Genomic DNA, 23,710 nt, shown 5'->3' on the forward strand with positions numbered 1-23,710 from the left:
TGTCTGGATGACGTGCTGAAGGTGGTTTTCCACTCATGGCCTTCTCTAATCCTAATTAGGTTGTATGCAGTATGAAGATCCAGCTTAGTGAACCACTGGGCTCCCCTCAGCTGTTCGAGTGCTGCAGGGACTAGGGGAAGGGGGTAAGGGTACTCTACCAGACTCAAAAATATTGTTGGTTTACAGCTTATCTACCAGTTTGTTAACATAAATGGAGACTTCTCAGCATACAAAAAGGTTAGTTATAGTGTCTGTTCTAGGGATTTGCTTTTTTCTTTATATATGCTACGTCTAGGTGACATTATACATAATCACTGTGCTAGTTTCCACTGCTACACTGATGATACTCAGCTATATCTCTCAGCCAAACCAGACGACATATATCAGCTTAGTATTAGTGATGAATGCATAAAGGATGTCAGACACTGGTTGTTGAACATCTTCCTCTCACTTAATCATGACAAAACAGAGGTGTTTCTATTAGGCCCAGATACAGTGAGGTCCTCACTGTCTGTTTACTCAATGAGCCTCAATTGTCTCCCAATGAGATCTTCTCTAACAGTTAAAGATCTTCGAGTTATTATGGAGCCCATTCTCTCATTCGAAGTTTATGTAAGTAATGTTTATGTAAGTTTATGTAAGTTCCTAGGACCCCAGGAACATTTGTCCACCTTTCTCCACTTCAGGAACATTTTAAAGATTAAGAAAATGCTCTCCTCACATGATGCAGAAAACCTTGTCCGTGCATTTATTATTTCAAGATTTGACTACTGTTATGTCTTACTATCTGGCTGTACCATTAATTGCCTAAACAAGATCCAGCTAGTTCGACATGAAGCAGGCAGAGTTTTTACTAGAACTAGAAAATGTCACATGACTCCTATCCTAGCTACTTTACATTAGCTCCCATTAAAATTTTGTTATATATGTATTGATTCTAAAATACTTATAATAACCTACAAAGCTTAGATCAAAAGGTGCAGGTTCTTTACTAGTACCTCCCACACTATGGAATAACCTTCCTGTTAATGTTTTAAGACTCAGACACAGTCTCAATATTTAAGGCTAGGCTAAAAACCTCTCTGTACAGTCAGGCACTTTATTAACTACTTACCATCTTAGGTAAAGGTGTAGGTCTCAGGGTCCATGGGCATTGAGACCTATGGTAAACTGAGATGTTATCATGCTGTCACTTCATCTCTCTCTTGTCACTCAAGTTTGTTGACTAAAAGTGGCAGAGTGCTGATGTTCCAGGGTGCCTTCTGGCTCTATAGCTAGAGCTCCCGGAGTACATCATTGCACATTATAGTTCCCTTATTTACATACCCTCATACCTGGACAGGCCTAATCTAGTCTCTCTTTCTGCCAAGGTACACCTACACCTAATGTCACGATGTTACTGAGCCTCAATCCTTCTCAGCTGCCATGGCTGCTCCTACCAACCCCTGATGCCCCCTCCTGTAGCTCACCACACTTCCACCCTAGCCAACTACTTTTCTGATACCCTTAATGGATATGCTTTTTCGGGATGGGTCTTGGACACATGCACAGCATCGGGACAAGACTAGGACCTCTAGAAAGTTGGACTAGACATTAATTAACATTAATTTTTTCATCTTTTATTTATTTTTCTCTTAAAATTGTTATTGTTGTGACCATTGTCGGCCAAAGGAGGATGCCCCCCCCCCCCTCCCTTGAGGCAAGGTTTCTTTCTCATGGTCTAGGGAGTTTTTCCTTGCCACTGTCACCTTTGGCTTGCTCACTCGGGGCTTGGACTTGGACATTTGTAAAGCTGCTTTCTGAAAACATCTGTTGTAAAAAGTGCTATGTAAATACATTTTGATTTTTGATTGCTTTTGATGCAAACCAAGATTTACATATAGCTCTCATTCAGCTGCCTCTAAGAATTTTGAAATACACGCACACACATTTGTGCCATATTATAACATTAGGCTTGGACTTTTTGTCATATTGCAACACACAATAGTAGATAAACATAGTACACAGTTGCTATGTACAAATATGTTGCTATGTGACAGACTGTTTTCATGAAACCAACACCCATCAGACTGCCATGACTAAACTTCACAACTTAAGTTTGAAGCCCTGCTCTAAGGCTGGTTTGTATAAGTCAACAAAATTCATTTACATGACACGTTTAGCCAAAGCAACTTATAATTATGTATGAAGAGAACAAAGCAATGGAGAGTTAAGGGTCTTGCTCAGGGGCCCACCAATGGCAATTTGGCAGTGGTGGGGCTTGAACCAGCAACCTTAAAATAAGGAGTCAAGTAGCTTAACCACGCAGCTACCACTGCCCGTCATGCAACGTAACAGTTACTGGAGTTTAATACCTTACCATATAGAGAGTACAGTACACAGACATAACTAACTGTACTTGTAATCATATTATCAGGTAATCAATGCAGCCTATTACAGCATTACAGCAGAGTTCATTTTATGCCATCACCAAAAACTAAACTCAGAAACTCACCAGCATTTTTGCATTAGTTCCAACATGCCAGTGTGTGCATTTTAAACACCTGGCTGTTAGAAACTGGTTCAAAGTGACCAGTCCTTCAGCTTCAATCTACTCCAAGTTACCCTCTGCCCTCCATCCTCTGTAGCTGGATCAATCCAGGAAAGTCAAGAGGCACTGACACCAAGTCATATCAAGAGAGTTCCACTTTATCAAGGAAAGCACAGAGTACATATGTGTCCTATATCTTCTATCTAAATCTACAGGATGACGGGGAAAAACGAGGCATGTTCTAAGGGTCTACATAGAAAGGAAGAGACAAGGTTAGTAAAGATTAGATGTTCTCTGCATGAACGGGCCACGAGCTGTTCCCGTGCCCACCATGAGCCACTCCTGTGCTTAGAGAGAGCAGTGACAGAGAGAAAGGCAAAGCAAGAGGTATAGGAGACAGGAAGAGGGAGCGGATGACCTCGGGTGACCAGCTCACGGTCAAGCCGCCATGTCATGGCTGATAAGCAGAGACCTTGCATTGAGTGCCTGAAGACAGAAAGGCTCCAGTGTCTAACAATCTCTAGTGGGATTCTGTACAGAATCTAACACTGGATTGTCTTTACAATGAGCAAAGAGACAATGCTGTCACCAAATGTGATGTAAAAATGTAAAAAGCCTAGTTCAGTCTAAACCAGACTTCACATGCACATACCCTTTCACTCAGTCTTAAGTTTGTAACACAAATGTCTTTACAAATGTTATGTGTCAGACTGTTTTCATTAAACTGGCACTATTTTGAAAACACTATACAAAATTACAGTGCTTAGTTCAATCGAAACAAAACTTCACCTGTTTCTTTATAACAACCTCTTGAAGCCCTCCACTTATTCTGGTTGGTATGTGTCTGGTTGATAATTTGATCATTTGAATTTGAACAGTAATTACAAGGCTTGCACTAATTCTGCATGTTTGACAGCCCTGCTGTAAACTCTTGATGGAAATAAAGGAATGCATTCTGCTTAAGTGTGCAAGCACTTCATTGAAATTTCCAACACATTATTGCCACCTAACCTTTTAATAAAATAGTGGCCAAAGCCATATTGTCATGTGTCCATGTTGGATGAATTCTGTTTTCATGGTGTGTCACATCAGATTTGAGAAAGTGCTTTGGCCCAGAATCAGTGAAGTTTTAAACATTTCAGTCATTTTTTTCTCACACTATAACGCATATGTAACATGTGTCGGCCCGAGTGCCGTAGGGCGAGGGGCAAGACGCACAGACTTCCTCGACAGGCACGAACATTTAATAACATAAACGACAGCGGCACTCACGTAATACAAACATGAAACGACTTGACATTAAACCGAATAAACATTGCCAAATAAAAAAGTCTCATAAACCATTATTCTCTATCCATTTAGATTTTTTTTTTTTTGCTCATTTGCATATGGGAAACCTACTTTTATTAACTAGTCCTAGGTTTTTCAACCAATCTCCAAAAAATGGGGTCTGATCTGTAATAATAATAAAAAGGATTCTGAAATTTCAAAACAATATGGCCACCATATGCAAATTAATCCTTTATTAAATTAGCATATCATTTGTTACATTTGTTACAACCTTGCCGAATATGACCTAAATTGTAAAAATTCATAAACCGTGTAAGGGATCATCTCCTAATTTCAAACATGTTCATTGATTGAGGTTCTCATGGGATATGCCAAGTTTGGTCCAAATGTATTTTTAGGGGGTGCTACAGTGCACAAAGACATCTAACATACTTATAATTCACATTACTACAGATGAGTGTTGTGTAATGTGATTCAGATCTATGAATTGAATAACTTTGCCATTATGAATTATGTCAAATATCAAAACCAACTGTCCAATATTTAGACTTATTTATACAAACAATATTTATACAATAAAACATTTACACAGATACATGTAATAACAATATGATGTTAAGCCAAATTAGCCTTCAGGAGGATCTGCAGTGCACAATTGCCTATTTTGCCAAAGGTTAAATGTCCTTGTAATAAGAGTGATGCATGAATTGTAGGTTAGTAAATAGGTGTGACATTTAGTAGGTTCTGTTCTGGCACATATGCCTTGTGGGACTCTTCTGTCCAAAGAGCCCATGGGACTATACGTGCTTGAACACAGAATTGCTGCTTTTGGCGATATTCAGTAATGATTTTTTTCAAAGCCCTTTAGTTTGCACAGTAATGTATGTGTACTGAACTGTGTGGAAGCGTGTATGGAGTGGAAGCTGGAAGTGAAGACTGCTCATTCACTTCCTTCAGTTTCAACTCAGAACATACAATTATTAGTGTTCATATAACCCAAATGAAAAGTGAGCAATAGATTTGAAAAGTAGAACTTTTCAGGGCTTTGGGAACTGCATCAAAAAACACTCAATATATGTTTGTGAAGAATAATAGCCAGTCTAAATATCAAAGCATGCTAGTACACAGGCTCTCATATGCAGTCAGTGTCTCATGGTGCTGGCCCACCCACTCCCACCCACTGCAGCCCAGCTATATAACGAGGGAACCCAAGTCTTTTTTATACTGTATCATCTCTTTCTACACTGCCTCCAGTAAGACTTATTCCTCCAGACACAATGAACAAGATCATTGTGTATGAGCATTGTAACTTCCAGGGTCTCAGCAGAGAGTTTACTTCTAATGTCTCCAACTTGATTGATCACAGTTTTAATGACTGCATCTCCTCTTTGAAGATAATTGGTAACCCATGGGTGGTATACAGACACGTCAATTTCAAGGACATCCTGGCTGTCTATGAAGAGGGAGAATACTCTGCAGTGCAACACAATGATACTATTTCTTCAATGGAGTTAGTGACAGAAGACCTGACAGATCCTCAGATCACACTGTATGAACATGTAAACTACGGGGGCCAGAAGATTGTTGTTAACTGTGAGACCTCTCTGTGCTCTGGTTCTTTCAATGATCTTGCATCTTCTCATAAGGTGCAGAGAGGAGCCTGGATCCTATATGAGCATGCAAATAGAGGTGGATCTTTCATGGTGGCAAGAGCTTCTCATTGTGTGCCCAACTATGGTTTGTTCAATGACAAACTGTCTCACCTTCACCCTCTTAAGCCAGGTAGACCCATTATATCAGCAGAGGTCCAGTGGGACAAGAAGGAGGATCAAGTGAAATCTGTGGTCATTGAGTCTCTGTGTGGTCTGAATCATGGAGAACATGAACAAACCTTCTCCACACAGCTGATTCGAGAGTACGACACATCTGTCACTGAGAGTTTCCGCTTCAGCATTGATACAAACATCACCTTGGGATCAAAATTTGAGGTAGATATCTTTGTGAAGGCAGAGCAGAACCTCTCTTTGAGTAATACTTTCACTGTGGAGAGGGGAAGCACCAACGCTAGAACTGAGAAGAAGAGTGTCCGAGTCACCCTGCCAGTCAAAGTCCCTCCCCACACCAAGCTCACTGTGAACGTGGTGAGGAAGGAGGTGGATGCGAAGGTCCCAGTCAAGCTGACCATCACCACAGGTAGCCACAGTGAAGTCGAGTATGGGGAATACAGGTGCCAATGTGGGACCTCAGTCATGACTGAATTCATAGAGGAGAAGATCTAGTGCAGCAACTGGTAAGAAACACTTTCCACACTGCAATACAGGACATTTAAGCATACAATCATCAGTCCATAAATTTGAAGTCTTTGATTTTTGCTTTTAACTTGTAGAATTCTGCTGTACTCTGCACTGTACTGTATAATCATGAATGCTTCAATTTACCACAGCCCAGTTCTGCCTTCTTCATGTTTCCAGTGAGCCAGGTTGGTGTAGAGATGTTTCCGCTCTCAGTACCTACTACGGGCTTCTGATGTGCATCGGGGAATCACTTGATGTTAATGTTAATTAGAAAAAAAAAAAACATTTTTGAATAATCTTTCTTTCAATGTTAATCATTCATATTATTTACATATAATCAGCCTTATTAGCTTCTTTCATACACCTTAATATTCTATGCAAAAGTAGTCAGATTTTACCTGTTTTGACTTTTTGCAATCAAGGACTTGAATAAATAAACAAAATTAAGTGAGTAATAAAACATTTGGGGCCTCTGTCTTCTTTGACTTCCCCACTGCATATAACCCTTGCCTGCCAAGAAAAACAGGCATCGCTTGTAATACAATTCAAGATAAAATTACATTAGTTAACTGCATAAATACAACTTCACAAAATGATTAGACATTAGCCCATGTTTATATAACACAAAGTTTTAATGTACACCTATTGAAAAGAAAAGAATGGGTTTTTTTCTAGTAAATTTAAAAAAAAAGTAGTTGGGAATTATCCCATTTAAACCGTATATTCTGTTGGGGGTCCCTGAGACCCCAGAGCCTCTCTTACAGCTTACAAAACACCCATACCCTTCATTAAATAGCTAGATCCTTTGGGACTTTCCTAATTTTAGAATTCCACTATAAATGGAAACTGTGAGTAAACAATAATTTTACACTTTTCCAAACACACCCTATAAATACACTTCTGTTTGGAGTCACACGTGTGTTTTACACAAACAAACACATATACACACAAACACCTGCCATCATGTTAACAGTGCAGCTTTAGAAGAGATGTGAACCAAGGTTTATATGAAGTTGTCATTCAGCTGCCTTTGAGAATTTTTACATACACACACACACATGTGCCATATTATAACATTAGGCTTAAATTTTTGTTTCATAGTTCAACACACAACAGCAGATCATCATAGCACACAGGGCTACCTAAGTGTGGGTAGACAGTAGAAGACAGCAGAACACAGTAAAAACAAAAAGACAATGTAATTTAAGCATAAACATGAAGATACAGTCACACAAGCCAAAAGACAGGACAATATAATATACATTCTGCTGGCTAGGTTGTGTGTCATCCAAGAAACAGTAGGAATGTGGGGAATTAAGTTTTTAAAGTGTTGACTCTTTTGATTGTTTCAAAGTGTGATTTGTAGATGTAAAGTACCAGGCAAAAAATTCTAACACCTTCATGTCTTTAAATAAGTTGCTACATGACACACTGTTTTCACGACACCAGCACCCATCTGACCACCATGACTAAACTTCACACATTATTTCACAACTTACATTCCAAGCCCTGCAATAAGGCTGGTTTGTATTAGTCAATATGATTCAATGTAACAGTTACTGGAATGTAATACCATACCATATAGAACAGTACGCTACACAGGCATATCTGACTGTAATCATATTATCAGTTAATCAGTGCAGGCGATTAAAGCAGTACAGCGGAGTTAATTCTTTCAAAATACCATCACTAAAAACTAAACTCAGAAACTCTCCAGCATTTCACATTAGTTCCATAATGCCAGTCTGTGAATTTTAAACATCTTAGCTTGTCTTTAAAATGTTGCAGAGAGACAGTGTTTTCACCAAACATTCACAAATGTGATGTAAAAATGTAAAAAGTCTAGGTTAGTCTAAATCATGCACATACCCTTTAACTAAGCCTTAAATTTGTAACACCTTCACGTCTTTGCAAATGTTGTATTGTATCAAGACTGGCATTATGAAACCGGCACACTTCTGATTTCCTGTGTTGCACCAACACCCCCTAGCAGGCCTGCCAGCCTAAACTAATAAATCACTTATTAACATAGAATATTCTTAAAATACTGTACATTTATCAACATGAAATTTCTTAGGACTAATAGACATACCTGCATACCGATTTTCAGCCATCCACATACCTCTGTTCGCCCGAAATCCCACGCTGAATACACGCTGAATCCCACGCTGAATTTAAATTATGTGAATTAAATTTCAAGAGGGGTAGGGGTGTTTTATGGCCTTCAATTTCCCAAGGCCATAAAGTTTGGCTATTTGTCCTTGCATGAGCCATAAACCTTTCTAACTAATAATAATAATAATAATAATAATTATTATTATTATTATTATTATTATTATTATTATTATCAGTTATCTCAGGGGTGAGAATGCAGTCAAGAGTGAGAGAAGTTCCATTCTCCACTTCATCTCACCCATTTGGTCAAGGCCACAGGCATCAGCCCAATGATGTGGAGAAGGCTGTAGGTAGCAGGATACAGGGACAACACAACATTCACATATATACATCAACACCACTTTCTACTCTCTCAATTCTATGATGACAGATTCCGTATCTACTTCATCATCTGTATGATCACTATGGGGTTGGTTACATTCAGGTTCACTCAAATTTGGGGCAAGGTACAGACAAGGGTTGCTATCATATTAGGCTATGACTGGTGTGCTTTACACATTTACATTTACGGCATTTAGCAGACGAAAGTGCTTTGTCATTTACTCATAGAATATATCCAAGTACAGTAGGTTAGAATTAAACATACCAATTAACTGGAATACTGTAGAATACAAGTATGAATGCTTATACCTAGAAGTGCAAAATACATAAGGTCTATCTTAAACAATGATAAGTGCTATAAACAATAAGTGCTAGAGTATGTTAAACAACATAAACAATGCCCTACAATAAGTACTAAATTAGTCAATCAATATGGGAGCAGTGTCAGTTGTCCTTTCATTATTCTGCAAATAGGTGGGTCTTCAGTCTGCATTTGAAGACTGCAAGGGACTCTGCTGTCCGGACAGCAAGTGGGAGTTCATTCCACCAACTTGGGGCCAGGACAGGTCTCGTCCATGAGACCTGAAGCAAGGTATTTGAAGCCGAGCTGCACTTGAGGTTCGAAGTACTTGAGGTACGGATCGGGCCTTGACCATTGACCTCATGTATGAAGGGGCTGGTCCATTTTTGGCTTTGTAGGCAAGCATCAAGGTTTTAAATCTGATGCGTGCAGCCAATGAAGAGAGCGCAGAAGTGGAGTAATGTGTGAACTTCGGAAGATTGAAGACCAGTCATGCTGCTGCATTCTGGACAAGTTGTAGAGGTTTGATGGCTCTTAGAGGAAGACAAGAAAGTAGCGAGTTGCAGTAGTCTAGCTTTGAGATCACAAGAGACTGTGCAAGCACCTGGGTAGCTTCTTGCCGAAAGAAAGGGTCGAATCCTTTGTATGTTACAAAGGAGGAATCTGCAAGACGGGGTTAGATTAGAAACAGGATTTGAGAACGACAACTGGTTGTCCAAAGTTACGCCCAGGCTACGGGCAGCTTCAGATGGTGATACCAGGGAGTTTGCAAAGGAAACAGTGAGGTCATGGTAAGGGTTGGGAGTACCTGGGATGAACAGAAGCTTGGTTTTACTGGGGTTGAGCTTCAAGTGGTGGGCTGTCATCCATGACGCGATGTCAGTCAAGCATGCCGAGATACGTCTGGAGACCTGTATGTCAGAAAGAAATAATTGAGTGTCATCAGCATAGCAGTGGTAGGAGAAATCATGAGAAGATATTATATCACCAAGAGAACGAGTATACAAAGAGAAGAGAAGAGGACCCAATACTGAGCCTTGTGGAACACCAGTGGAGAGTTGACATGGTTTGGATGTGGATCCTCTCCATGTCACCTGATAGGACTGATAGGACTGAAATCATCTCCGAGCAGAGCCAGTTACACCAAGTCTGGAAAGAACAGAGAGAAGAATGTTGTGGTTCGCTGTGTCAAAAGCTGCTGAAAGGTATAGAAGAATCAAAACAGATGACTGTTTGGCAGCTTTAGCGGCATGAAGTTTCTCAGTCACTGCTATGAGGGCCATTTTCCGGAGTAAGAGATGAGGAAGGAGGGGAAGGGGGAGGATTAAGGAGAGAAGAAAAATAGTGAAGAGCTTGCATGGATCAGATGATGATGCTACAAATTTCTCTCTGTAGTAGGATGACTTTGCAGATGTTACTACATCTGTTACTTGAGTGTTTGTTGCTACAAACAGATTCACCCAAGAACATAAAGTCTCCTGCTTGCATAAACTCTACATGCACTGGATATTTCAGTAGTTTCCCTAACACACCAAAGAAATGCTTGTTAGTTAACAATAGCCATTCACTCCAGTCTCTCTCTCTCTCTCTCTCTCTCTCTCTCTCACACACACACACACACACACACACACACACACACACACACACACCTTCCCTCCCTTCTTCCCCTTCCTGCACCACTTCTCTTTTCTTTACAAGCACCTCATCCCTACAAATACTTTCCCTTTGCTGCTAATAATCTAGAGCTCCTCTGACTACAATTGACCCTGGTCTCTGTATTCATAGTTGATCTCTGAGCTCGTAGAGAGGACACATTGGACAGACAGGGGGATTGCTGCACTTAGGCTGAACAACCAATGAAAGAACCTTACAACCTTCTTCAACATCAACTCTCCTAAACTTTTCTAACACACATTATTCAAATTCACTTTCATGTAGCAAACAAGTTTAGGAAGTTGTTAGGAGCAATTTGAAAGAAGTAATGAAAATAAGGAAATGTTTTATAATGGTGGAAAGAACATCCGCTGGAGTCCTTTGCAGTTTTAAACTCAGACTGAAGACCCATCTATTTGTGGAATATTTAAAAGGCCACTGTCCCTGCTCCTATGTTAAATAACTGAAACTCTGGTACTTATTGTTGTCTGTTATAGAGCTTATTTATTTTGCATTTCCAGGCATCAGCATTGATCCCTGTACTTCTACAGTATTCTAGTTCATCGGTATCTTGAACTATATCCTTCTTTACTGGCTAGGATGTATTCTATGAGCAAATAACAAAGACCTTTTCTAAGTCGCTCTGGATAAGAGCATCTGCCATATGCCATGAATGTAAATGAAATATAAAATATGTTTTTTGGAAAATATTCCTGCTGTAGCCACATGCCATTCAGCATGACTAATAATCAGAAGGTTGCTGGTTCAAATCCCACCACTGTCAAGTTGCGACTATTGGGTCCCTGAGCAAGGCCTTTAACCTTCAATTGCTCAAGTTGTATTCACTCATGATTTGATTTGAATAAAAAGTGTCAGCTAAATGATGAGCTTTAACCCTTCATGGCTGATGGATGTGCCAGTGTGTTTTTTTTTTTATGTTTTTATTAATATCTTTGTTCATCTCACCTGAGAATCTCCAGTTTACAGTGTGAACTATTCAAACCATCAGAGAGTATCATCACTCCTGAATCGTGAAGAGAAGAGCTACATAGATCCAGTTCTATTAGGGGGGAGTTTGGTAACTTCAAAGCAGAGCAGAGAGTTACACTTATGTTGTTGGTAAAATTGCAACCAGCTAGTCTGTAAAAGCAGAGAAAACAAAGTGCAAATTATAGTTAAAACACAGACTGTGGAATCAAGTCACATAGAAATGATTAATCTGGGACTAAACAATCAAGTGGTAAGAATGTTGCATATAATTCAGAAATATCTGCAGACAAAGCAAAGCAGATTTTTTGTTTGTCACCACAATTTGATTTGCATACAGGTTAACTAGTAAAACCAATTGCAACGGGAAAACTGGACTCGCATGCCGACAGGATCTTGGTGCCTTATAATTTAATAATATGAATATGTATGAGTCAAGTATGTGTGAACATAAATGTAAGACATATTGTTATAAAACATCAACTTACATGCACGTTTCACTGCTTTGTAGATGGTTCATTATTACCTTCATTACAGGTAGCATTCACTCAGTTACTGATATAAATTATTAATTTAATGAAATTTACTTTAGATATTCACAGAGCCCTTTTGCAGTTCTTTGTTGCTGGAATCAGTCTGCTGTACCCCTCCTCTGTTGTGTTGTATTTCTTCAGCTCCAACTCATTCAGCACCTCCTCTGACATCTGCAGCATGTAGGCTATTGCTGAGCATTTTGCAGCAGAGAGCTGTTCTTCTGAATGTTTCTCTGACTGTAGATATTCCTGAATCTCTATGGAGAGAGACGGGTCATTTATTTCAGTCAGGCAAAGGAACAGATTTATGGATCTTTCAGCGGAAATCTCCACTGCATAATTGTCTTTGTTAGTTCCTTGATGTATTCTTTGGTTTCCTGGATGCTCTCCGAACTGCTGTGTGTGTGTGTGAGTAGACCTTGTAGGAGACTCTGATTGGACTCCAGTGAGTTGCCCAGCAGGAATCGGAGAAAAAGATCCAGGTGTCCATTCTTACTCTTCAAGGCTTTATCCACTGCTCTCATCAGCACATCCTCCAGTTGGACCTTCTTAGATTGATCTCTGTGCTTATCAGTTTCTGGGCACTTCTCGTCCTCAGCGCAGTCGTCGTTATCCTCAGCATAGTCGTCGTCATCCCCAGCGCAGTCGTCGTCATCCTCACCGCAGTCGCCATCAACCTCAGAGCAGTTGCCGTCAACTTCAGAACAGTTAATTATCATAAAATTATCATAATGATGATCACATAAGATAGGCTGTAGCTGCCCCATTTTCTCATTCAAAAAGCAGTGCAATACATAGAATGCAGCCAGGAACTCCTGAAAGCTCAGATGCACAAAGCAGTAGATTTTCCTCTGGTAAAACCCATATTCCTCCTTAAAGATTGCTGTACAAACCCCCGAGTACACTGAGGCCTCGGTGACATCAATGCCACACTCTCTCAGGTCCTCTTCATAGAACACGATATATCCTTTTATTAGCGGTTTGAAAGCCAGTTCAGCCAGTTTCAGAATCATGGCCCTGTTGGATTCCAGAAGTTTTTTTGTGTCTTTCTGAGGAGTTTCATTACGTTTCTTATTCTTTGTGCTCATCTGAATAATAAGAAAGTTTGCATACATTTCTGTTAGGCTCTTTGGGGCCTTAGTGCATTGATTCATGATTTTCTGAAGCACCATGGCCATGATCAAACAGAAAATGGGCATGTGGCACATGATATGGAGGGTCTTTGACTGTTTAATGTGTGAGATGATTCTGCTGGCCTGATCCTGTTCACTGATTTGATTCCTGAAGTTCTGTTCCTTCTGTTGGTCAGTGATGAATCCTCGTACTTCTGTCATCAGGTGGATGTATTTCCTGTGGATTTGATCTGCTGCTGCAGGTCTGGAGGCGATCCCGACAGAGGCAGATGGAAGTAGAGCTCCTGTGATGAGGTTTGTTACCAGGACATCAACATATGCCTTCTTAGTTATATCTGTAAATTTCTTCCCTTGGAAATGCAGTAGTTTTCTCATTTCATTCAGTCCATCGAAGATGAACACACAAAGCCCAGTTTCTTTTAAATTTCTGAGTTTTGGGTAGGAGTACAGAAGAAGCTCGTGCAGGTTATATTGTTCATCTTTCAGAATATTCAGCTCTCGGAAAAGAATAGGATAGACAAAATCTATATCTGCATTGGATTTTCCTACAGTCCAATCTAAAACAAACCTCAGAACACACACTGTTTTCCCAATCCCAGCTCTTCCTAGTGTGAGAACTTTTTTCCGCATTGTCATCACTGAAAACATCATTGAACCTGAGTGGAGTGTCTGCTGTATCCCGTCTCAAGACTCCAGACTCTATCTGTATGACTTCATGGTCTGTACTGATTCCTCCTTTCCAGTCCTTCAGTACATAGAGCTGTGTGTAAATCTCATTAAAGTTCACGTGTTGCTGCTGTTCCCTCATATATTGTGGAATATTGGCTTCTGAAAATGGATTTGAGCAGCTTACTTTCTGATTCCTTTTGTTCACCTTTAGAATAGAGAGACAAAGTCTTATCCATTGTCATCAAATATAATGCATATAAAAAGAACACATTACAGATAACTAAAAGCTCTATTCATAGTGGACTACTTTTTGGGGTTTCTTTAGACTAGTGTATTTTTATACGCCTCTTCAGGAAAACATACATTCAGAGCATAACAAAATCACTACAGGTGGCATGACTTTCTAGCTGGTTGCATCTTCTATGAACATAATTGTTTGTGTCAATATTATAATTGTCCCATTACTGAGCCTGCAGAATTTCAAAATTACACATACACACACACACACACACACACACACACACACACACACACACACACACATCTGGAGGATATATGGTTTCTGAAACTGAAATAGAGACCATATACTACTTTTTATCTATAATGTTTCATTACATTTTCCTGGGGATATTCATTTTCAGTGTTGTGCAGCAGTAAGTGAACATAGAGGAGCTCCACTTTCATAGGTACTGTTTTTCCATATTACACATGATGAAAAAGCTTAGTTGACAAGTGTTATCAGACAATCATTAAAGGTTTGGTGAACAACAGGAGATATTTAGTCAGTAATTTCTTAGTAAGGAAATAAGATCTTACACTTTTATTAGTCTTTTTATTAGTCTCTTCCTGAGGCCAAGAGAGCTAAACCATATTTAAACCTCAAATTTCCTGGTTCTGGATATACTTGTAAATGTGTTACATGAAGGCATGAATGAATAAATGTTACATAATTAAACATTAAATATAAAAGTATTAATGTAATGTAATGTGTTTGATGTAAAGTAATATAATGTAATGTAATGTGTTTGAGTTTGTCTATTTATTCATGGGGCTTTTCGTTTTTTGTGGGGTATAAGAAAATGCATGGCATTTAATGGCCAGTCACATCCAATTAATGACACAGCATTTCAGTAGTTACATGAAAATTTAGATTACAAAGTAAGAAGAAATGAGAGGAATAAGAAAGAGGTTTGAGAGTATACATAATCCAACCACATAACCCTGGCAGCACTTTCACCTTCAGTGAGAGCAGCATACTTATTGCAAAGTTCAGGTGGTGCTGTGCTGGAAGCTGCCTGACGTAGGGGAGTTAGAGAGGGAGAAAAGAAGACAACAGCTTAATTATAATTACAAACCTTCTCAGTTTTTGCATTGACCAAATATCACAGTTTGTCCAGGTTTGGTTGGGGTCTGTCCCAGTTATAGGAACACAGAGATGTGGTCAAACTGTTCAGTGTGCGTGCAGGACACAGGCTTGTAGGCACCCCACGTGCTGAGGTAGACTTGGTCAAGTATGTTTCTCTCCCTTGTTATAAAACTCACGTTCTGCTAGAATTGCGAAGGACAGTCACCGACCACAATGAATATGGTGTCTGGGAGTGCAATTTCTTAGTTATTGATTGCAAAGTGTCTTTGTGTAGTTAGCATGTTGGTAGAACTTAAACAGCCAATATGAACACTGTGCTAAACTCGCTCTGCAGAAAAAAAGGTCTAAATTTCACAGTCAACAGTTTTTGATAGTCCATACATCCGAACACCACCTGTGGTTAACACAGACTCAGGCTCTGCCACCTTTGTACTTCCCAAACGCAGCTGGGCGCTCTCCTTGTTAGATGTGTTTAAAGCTGGAAGGCTGAGACTGGTGTGCTGTCCAAGAGACATGTTTCAGTGGAAACAAGCACAAAGCAGTCCCTGATCTATACACCTTAGGCTATATTTACGTATATAGCATATTTACTAGTAGCAGGCTAGGTAACAACAGCCACAAAGCCCTGCCATTTAGCGTAGCATGTAGCTTTCCTCTTGTCATGCTTCTGCTCAGTTGCTCTGTCAGTCAGATGCACGGTTCATTAGAGACTGGTGCTTTTGTGCCTTGTCAGCTCGAATCAGAGCACAGAAGAAAGTCAAAGTCAGAAATGCTTAGGATAAGTTCATGGTGTGCTTTCCCAAGGTCCAGGAGTACATCTCTGCTGTATGTTATTGTCATATATGTGCTCTTTACATTTAGGATGAAGGTTAGGGCAAAAATAATGAATGAATAGTTGTGTTGGTGGAAGGAACACACAAAGACATCTTCCATGGTGGGTGCCGTCTAATTATATTGCATAGTCTACTACTACTAAAGTTAGTGTAGATCATAATATTTACCCTTTTACCACATGCAACCAAACAGAAAAAACACAGCATCAAATGAACACAAAGTGTTCACTATAAATTCGTTGAACATTTGTGTCTGACTGTATTTAAGGTGTAAGCAATCCTCTGGAATCATAATTAAATCAGAATTAAACTATTCCCCTTAAACTTACAGTGAACAGGCTTTAGGAGAAACATTCCCCTTCATGTGATTCAGGCCTGACAGGAAAAAGTAACTGAACAACACAAGTGCTGCTATCAAACTTTTGATTTGAAAAAAGCCAACTTGGAGCTCACCTGGTAGCGCACGTAAACTAAGGTGGAAGTCAAACCAAGGTCAAGAGTTTGATGCTCAGGGAAGAAACATATCGCATATATGATTCATTACGATAAGTTGCTCTGGTCAAGAGTGGCTGATAATTGCAAAAATGTATTGTGATCTATAAGCTTTTTAAACCATGCTTTACCAAAATCAAATGTACACAATTTTCCATTTATTCCATATGTAGTCCATCAGGTAAGACATGTTTGGTGTCTGTCAGTTCCTGTATTGGTTTTGCACTAGAGGTATGAAGCTAATGTAGATAGTAAGGTTTTTGTGTAGATTTCAAGGCTTATTCATGTCTAAGAGCAAATAAATATAACTGAGCTTCTATTTATGAAAATGCTTTGGGTGAACATCTTTCAATACTTGAAACCTAAATTACCCCAATAGCTTCTGTGAAAACTAACACAGGAAACATCGGGTGTCAAAATGTATTGGGGCTAATGTTTGTGGCAAGTAGATAATTGTGTGAATTAGATTGTTTGCTGAACCATTTGTTTTAAAATTACATGCAATCTGTATGATCGTCTTACTTTACTGTGGTCTCACACATAAATGTGGACTGTGTATACTAGTTCACTATCTGTGCTCCCTGTGGATTGCACCAAGAAAATAAAAGATTGTGTGTTCAATAGCACACAACACTCAGGTGTTTACATAAAATTGGCCTTTCTGGTTTTCCCTAGCAAAACTTCGCTGTTCTTACATCATGCATGTATGCTTACAAACATTACACACACCCTCTCACAACTCACACACACATGCCCACACACTAAACAGCAATTAGCTTTTTTTCTCTACTGTAAATATACTGATAGATTATTCAAAGTTTTGTGTCTATGTTTTGTGTTAATAAATGTATCATTTTATTTTCACCAACTTGTCTACATACATTAAATCCTCCAGAGAGCAAATCAATAGTGTTACATTCTTTAATTAGAAATTAAGGGTCATCATTTTGATTTAAGATTCAAAGTGGTTTTATTGTCATTTCAGCTATATACAAGTACACAACAAAAACGAGACAATGTTCCTCCAGGACCATGGTGCAACACAAAACAACAGTGCAACAGAAAACATGCTACACAAGTACAAACAGTCCAATATAGTGCAAAATGTCATAAACATTAAATAAACAATAATAAATATAGGACAGGACAAATACAAAATGAGTAGACAGTGCAATTATTTAAGTCCAGTACACAGTACTGGGCATATGCAAAGTGAGTTGTGCAGAGGAGTCAGTGACATGCTACACTGAACATAGCAGTCACCGGTAGCAGCCAGAACAGTTCAGAGTACAGTTCTGGTTTAGAACAGTACTCTAACAGCAAGTAGGATAATGTGCAAGACTGCAACAGGAGTGCATAGTTTATTTGTGTGAGGTTTGACTTCAGCACTAGTCCAATGCAAAACAATGTGTGAGTGTGTGTATGTGTGTGTGTGTGTGTGTGTGTGTGTGTGTGTGTGTGTGTGTGTGTGTGTGTGTGTGTGTGTGTGTGTGTGTGTGTGTGTGTGCATGCATAAGCATGTGTGTATGTGTGTGTGTATAAAAGTGCCCATTTTTGGAATCTGAATTGGAGTTAACCAGAGTTCAGGAGTCTAATGGCTTCTGGATAGAAGCTCTTGCACAGTCTGGAGGTGCGAGACCGGATGCTGTGGTACCTTCTTCCAGATGGCAAAGGGTGAACAGTTCATATGAGGGGTGTGTGGGGTCTTTCACAATGTTGGTGGCTTTCCGGATGCAGCGTATTATGTAGATGTTTGTGATGGAGGGAAGAGAGACCCCAATGATCTTCTCAGCTGTTCTCACTATTCTCTGGAGGGTATTGCGGTCAAAGGCAGTGCAGTCCCCAAACTACGTAATGATGCAGCTGCTCAGGATGCTCTCTACAGTACCTCTATAGAAGGTAATGAGGATGGGTGATGGGAGATGGGCTTTCCTCAGCTGCTGAAGGAAGTAAAGTCGTTGCTGGGCTCTCTTGGTGATGGAATTGGTGTTCAGGGTCCAGGTGAGGTTCTCCGCTAAGTGAACACCAAGGAACTTGATGTTCGTGACAATCACCACTGAGGAGCTGTTGATGGCAAGCGGGGAGTGATCTCGCCTTGCTCTCCTGAATTCAACAACCATTTCTTTTGTATTTTCAACATTCAGATACAGGTTGTTGACCTTACACCAGCTCACCAGTTCTTGCACCTCCTCTCTGTATGCTGACTCGTTGTGTTTGTTGATGAGACCCAGCACGGTCGTGTCATCAGTGAACTTGATGATGTGATTCGAACTGTGCATTGCTGCACAGTCATGAGTCAGTAGTGTGAACATGAGAGGGCTAAATACGCTGCCCTGGGGAGCACCAGTACTCAGTGTGGTGCTCTTGGAAGTGCTGCTACCGATCCGGACTGACTGAGGTCTACCAGTCAAGAAATCCAGGATCCAGTTGCAGAGGGAGGTGTTCAAGCCCAGTAAGCTTAACTTTCCAATCAGATGCTGAGGAACAATGGTGTTGAATGCTGAACTGAAGTCTATGAACAGCATTCTTACATAGGTGCCCTTTTTATCCAGATGTCTGAGTGCCAGATGAAGTGTGGTAGAGATGGCATCATCTGTAGAGCGGTTGGGGCGGTACGCGAACTGCAGGGGGGTCCAGAGAAGGGGGAAGCTGGGTCTTGATGTGTCTCATGACGAGTCTCTCGACGGGACTGTAGTCATTGAGACACGACACCGTGGGCTTCTTAGGCACGGGGACGATGGTGGTGGTCTTGAAGCATGTTGGGACCACGGCGCAGTTCAGAGAGATATTGGAGATATCTGTCAGGACATCTGCAAGCTGGTCAGCACATTCTCTGAGCACATGACCCGGAATGTTGTCTGGTCCAGCAGCTTTCCGTGGGTTAACTCCACGCAGAGTACGCCTCACATCAGCCGCCATCAGGCACAGCAGCTGGTCATTTTGCGGAGGGATGGACTTTTCCGCTGCAACGTTGTTCTGTGCTTCAAATCGTGCATAGAAGTCATTCAGTGCATCTGGCAGGGTGGCATCACTGTCACAGGAAAGTGATGCTTTCCTTTAGTTAGTAATGGCCTGAATGCCTGCCCACATGCGCCGTGTGTCACCAATGTCTTTGAAGTGTCCATGGATCCTCTGTGCGTGTGCACGCTTTGCTTCCCTGATCATACGTGACAGTTTGGCTCTTGTTTTCCTGAGAGCCTCTCTGTTACCTGTTCTGAAGGCTGAGTCACGGGTCTTCAGTAGCATGTGCACCTCAGCAGGCATCCATGGCTTCTGGTTGGGGCGTGTGGTGATGGTCTTGGAGACAGTAACATCATCAATGCACTTGCTGATGTAGCCAGTCACTAATGCTGTATACTCTTCCGGGTTAACAGTGCCACCGTCAGTAGCAGCCTCCTTGAATGTTATCCAAGTCGTCTGCTCAAAACAGTCCTGAAGGGCAGAGATGGCTCCTGCTGGCCAGGTTCTCACCTGCTTCAGAAGCGGTTTCGAGCGTCTGACGATCGGTCTATATGGAGGAATCAACATTACACACACGTGATCAGAGTATTCGAGGTGGGGGAGGGGCTCCGCCGGGTAAGCACCGGAGATGTTTGTGTAAATGAGATCCAGCGCGTTCGCTCCTCTCATTGCAAAGTTAACATGTTGATGGAATTTAGGCAGTACCGACTTGAGATTTGCGTGGTTGAAGTCTCCGGCGACAATAAACAGTCCGTCTGGATGAACGTTCTGCAGTTCACTAATCGCTCCATACAGCTCCTGGAGAGCCTCTCGTGTGTTCGCGCTGGGTGGAATGTACAGCGCGATTATAAACACGGAGGTGAATTTCTGCGGTAAATAAAAAGGTCTGCATCTGACAATAGCAAACTCCACCAGCGGTGAGCAGTACTTAACGACAAGCACAGAGTTTTTACACCAGGACTCATTGATATAAATGCATACTCCTCCGCCACGTATTTTGCCGGAGTGCACATTGTTTCTATCGGCACATATTGAGACTTATCCATCCAGATGAATGGCAGCGTCTGGAATACATGGAATACATGAATATATGTTATACTGATAAATTGAGACTATTAATGAGACTTAATAAGCCTAAATTAGTATAAGAAATGGAAATCTGTATATAGTAAAAAGTAAAACCCCTACAGTGACACATAATATATACTGCGATGTGAAACCCATTTCCTTGTGCAGCGATGCTTCCTCTAGTCTGAGCTGTGATGGTTAGGTCTGCTGTAGTCTAAGTCATGATGGTCTGGACTTGGAAATTCTGACTGGTGGAAGCCTGATCTAAACCTGACTGGTCTGTGTTCATATGACAGTAGCACAGCAAAATAAACTAAGGAAATACTGGACACCAAACATATCTGGACTGATTGACTATATTAGGGATGAGCAGATAACTTTGGGAATGTGATTTTTACTGAAACATTCATTTAGACTGTGCAAACTTTACTGTGATCTTAATCTAATCTTAATTTACTGGTCCTACACTTAAATGTGTATGGTGTAAATTCTTCCATTATCTGCTGATTTGCACATACTTTCCCAATTAAGTAAAATAATCTCTTACTCTTAGTCTTGTACACATGAGATGGAAACACTGGTCTCAACAGTTAGGCTAATAAAATTGTCTCTCTGCTTTACTGATCTATACATGCTCATAGGCTTTGAGAATGGGAGGTGAATTCAGTTTAAAATGCTGAACCTGCTCCACAGACAGGCAGAAGAAAGAAGCCAACTTAAAGTGCTGGTTAACTAACTACCCTAATTATGCAAAAGCTCTGGGACAAAGCATACGAAAATAATTGGGGGAAATTGTGTTCAATATTTCTGCCCAGCAAAGATTATGCAGGATCTGAAGAGCAGTCAGTCTGTATACAGTCAGTATATATACATGTAATTATTTTACCTCACTTCAGCTGTTTGCTAATGTTGAATTTAGCTGTAAGAACAAAACTGTGATTAATGTTGGACCAGTACAAAATGGTCATGCACATGTCATGACTGTTTATGTAATGACTAATGACATATATGGCCACAAGATGGCACTGTTCAATGTTAAGGAAACCAGTGTTCTTTAATTCTGAATGTTTGTTGAAGTCACATGATGAGGGTTAGAGGTTAATACAGCCATCTTAGATGTGAGCTGCATGTGCTCATGATGAAGTGAGATTTTCATCTGTCTATCCTCACTGATGAGCAGAATATTTAATCAAATTTCTTCAGTTCATAATAGCAAGATTGGATGACTTGTGTCACATTCTGTGTGGATGTTGTATGGGAATACATATTACTTTATATATCAGTTTTGTATGATGTAAGCAAACTCATGTCTTTTGATTATGAAAATCTATAATTGTTGGTTGCAGTTTCACAGGATTTGGGGGTCTGGATAAAATAAACACTTATTGAACCCCAGATGTTTAGCTATCTGCCAAGTTTACATTTATAGCACTTAGCTGATGCTTTTATCCAAAGCGACTTACAATTAGGACTGAGAACAACTTCTCAGCGATTCAGGGGCCTTGCTCAGGGGCCCAACAGTGCCAACTTGAACCAGCAACCTTATGATTACAAGTAAAGTACCTAAGTACCATTAAGCTACCACTGCCCAAGTTGTGTTAAGACACAAAAAATAAGGACAGAATATGCATCTTTACACTGTAACCAGATGAATGTACTGTAGATATCAGACTCTCTGTTTACATGTGGGCAGAGTATCTGTAGTGTCTCAGACTAATACTTCACTGACTGAGGTATAGGAGACATCATACAATGAACCATTCAGGGATGGTAAGCAGTTGTTTATGTAGTTATTTCTACATTATTGCTACATTAGGAAAACTTTCAGCCAGTGTTTTGAAGTTCATCTCCTTCAGGATGTCCAGTGTTCATTTGTGAAATAGTGAGTTTAAATAATAAATGTGATTCATTGCATTACTTACTGTTTTTGACTTTGGTCCTCAGTTCTTCAGCCAGTTGGTTGTTCATCTTCTCCAGGATGGCCAGTATGAGCTCCACAGCTCCATTTGGACCATATGTTTGCACAATGTAGTCCACAGTGTCATGTCTGTCTGCTTTCTCCAGGCGAGACTTTGGGATATGTTTATCTTCCGCACTGTTAGTCAGATGCCACTGGAACGTCTTCAGGTCCTGTGTGACCAATTCCTCTAGAGTGTCCAGCAGATGTTCTTTAATGTTGGCCATTCTGCCCTACTGAACATGAAGGAGGACAATAGACTCCAGTTTAATGGTTTGGTCTCTGAATGTTTAAAAACATGTTCAAGAGTTTTGTTCAGAGCAAAGGGATAGTAGGCAAGAATGATAGGTACTGATACCCATCAGTTATTTCACTCAGGAAGACTTTAAATAAAGCAATTTCACTATTATTTAACATTAAACACAATCTTGAGGTTACTGATACTAACAACAGCAGTGATAACAGCAGTGATCTCACAAACACTTGTCTCTGCAGTTTGTTATGTGTGTTATGAAAGCACAAACATTTTACCAAAGTCAAATGTACAAAACAAGATAAACTAGTAGCAGGTCCAGGTAGCACTAAAATCTGCTTTTATCGTGCCTGAAAACTTTTTAACTTGATAGTATTATTAGATCTATATCAATTTTCCTGATAACAAATGACATGTAACAAGTAGATGAACTTAAGGTGGTGGAGAACCAGAAATATGTGCAAATCACTGTAAGAACTGGATACGGGACTTTAATGAATATGCAGGAACAGTAACAGATTATTTCACTTTTTGCATTGACTCATGCATTCCAATGAGGACTGCACTTTCCTATCCCAATCAAAAGCCTTTGGAGAATCGGGACGTGAGAGAAAATTAAAGCTTGGACAACTGCTTTTAAATTTGGAGATTTTTAAATGTACAAATGGTCGAGATATGATCTACAGAAAGCAATTAAATCATTAAGTAGAGCCTTCGGAAAGTGTGTGGAGAACAGTTTCACCAGAACAGACATTTGACAAATGTGGCAAGGTCTGCAGGCCATAATCAATTACAATCCTGGACAGATGGGGTCATCATTGCTGACATGGGATTTCCTTATGAAATTAATTCTTTCTTTGCCAGGTTTGAATATCTAAACAGAAACTACACCTG

At 40.2% G+C, this 23,710-nt stretch overlaps 2 pseudogenes across 2 annotated transcripts; one reads left to right on the top strand and one right to left on the bottom strand.

Moving 5' to 3' along the window:
• The first annotated feature begins 5,097 nt into the window (after positions 1 to 5,097).
• Positions 5,098 to 6,522, top strand: LOC113568902 (epidermal differentiation-specific protein pseudogene; annotated as a pseudogene). 2 transcript variants are annotated; one of them, XR_014118336.1, is made up of 2 exons: positions 5,098 to 6,110; positions 6,264 to 6,522. The product of XR_014118336.1 is annotated as an epidermal differentiation-specific protein pseudogene, transcript variant X1 (transcript). The 2 variants fall into 2 exon arrangements; XR_014118337.1 differs by having other exon boundaries at positions 6,292 to 6,522.
• Positions 6,523 to 8,518: 1,996 nt separating this feature from the next.
• LOC145651997 (NLR family CARD domain-containing protein 3-like) lies at positions 8,519 to 22,790 on the bottom strand (annotated as a pseudogene).
• Between the last annotated feature and the right edge of the window lie 920 nt (positions 22,791 to 23,710).

Source organism: Electrophorus electricus, chromosome 18 (assembly GCF_041902795.1).
Source record: "Electrophorus electricus isolate QZ-2024a chromosome 18, ASM4190279v1, whole genome shotgun sequence".
NCBI lineage: Eukaryota > Metazoa > Chordata > Actinopteri > Gymnotiformes > Gymnotidae > Electrophorus > Electrophorus electricus.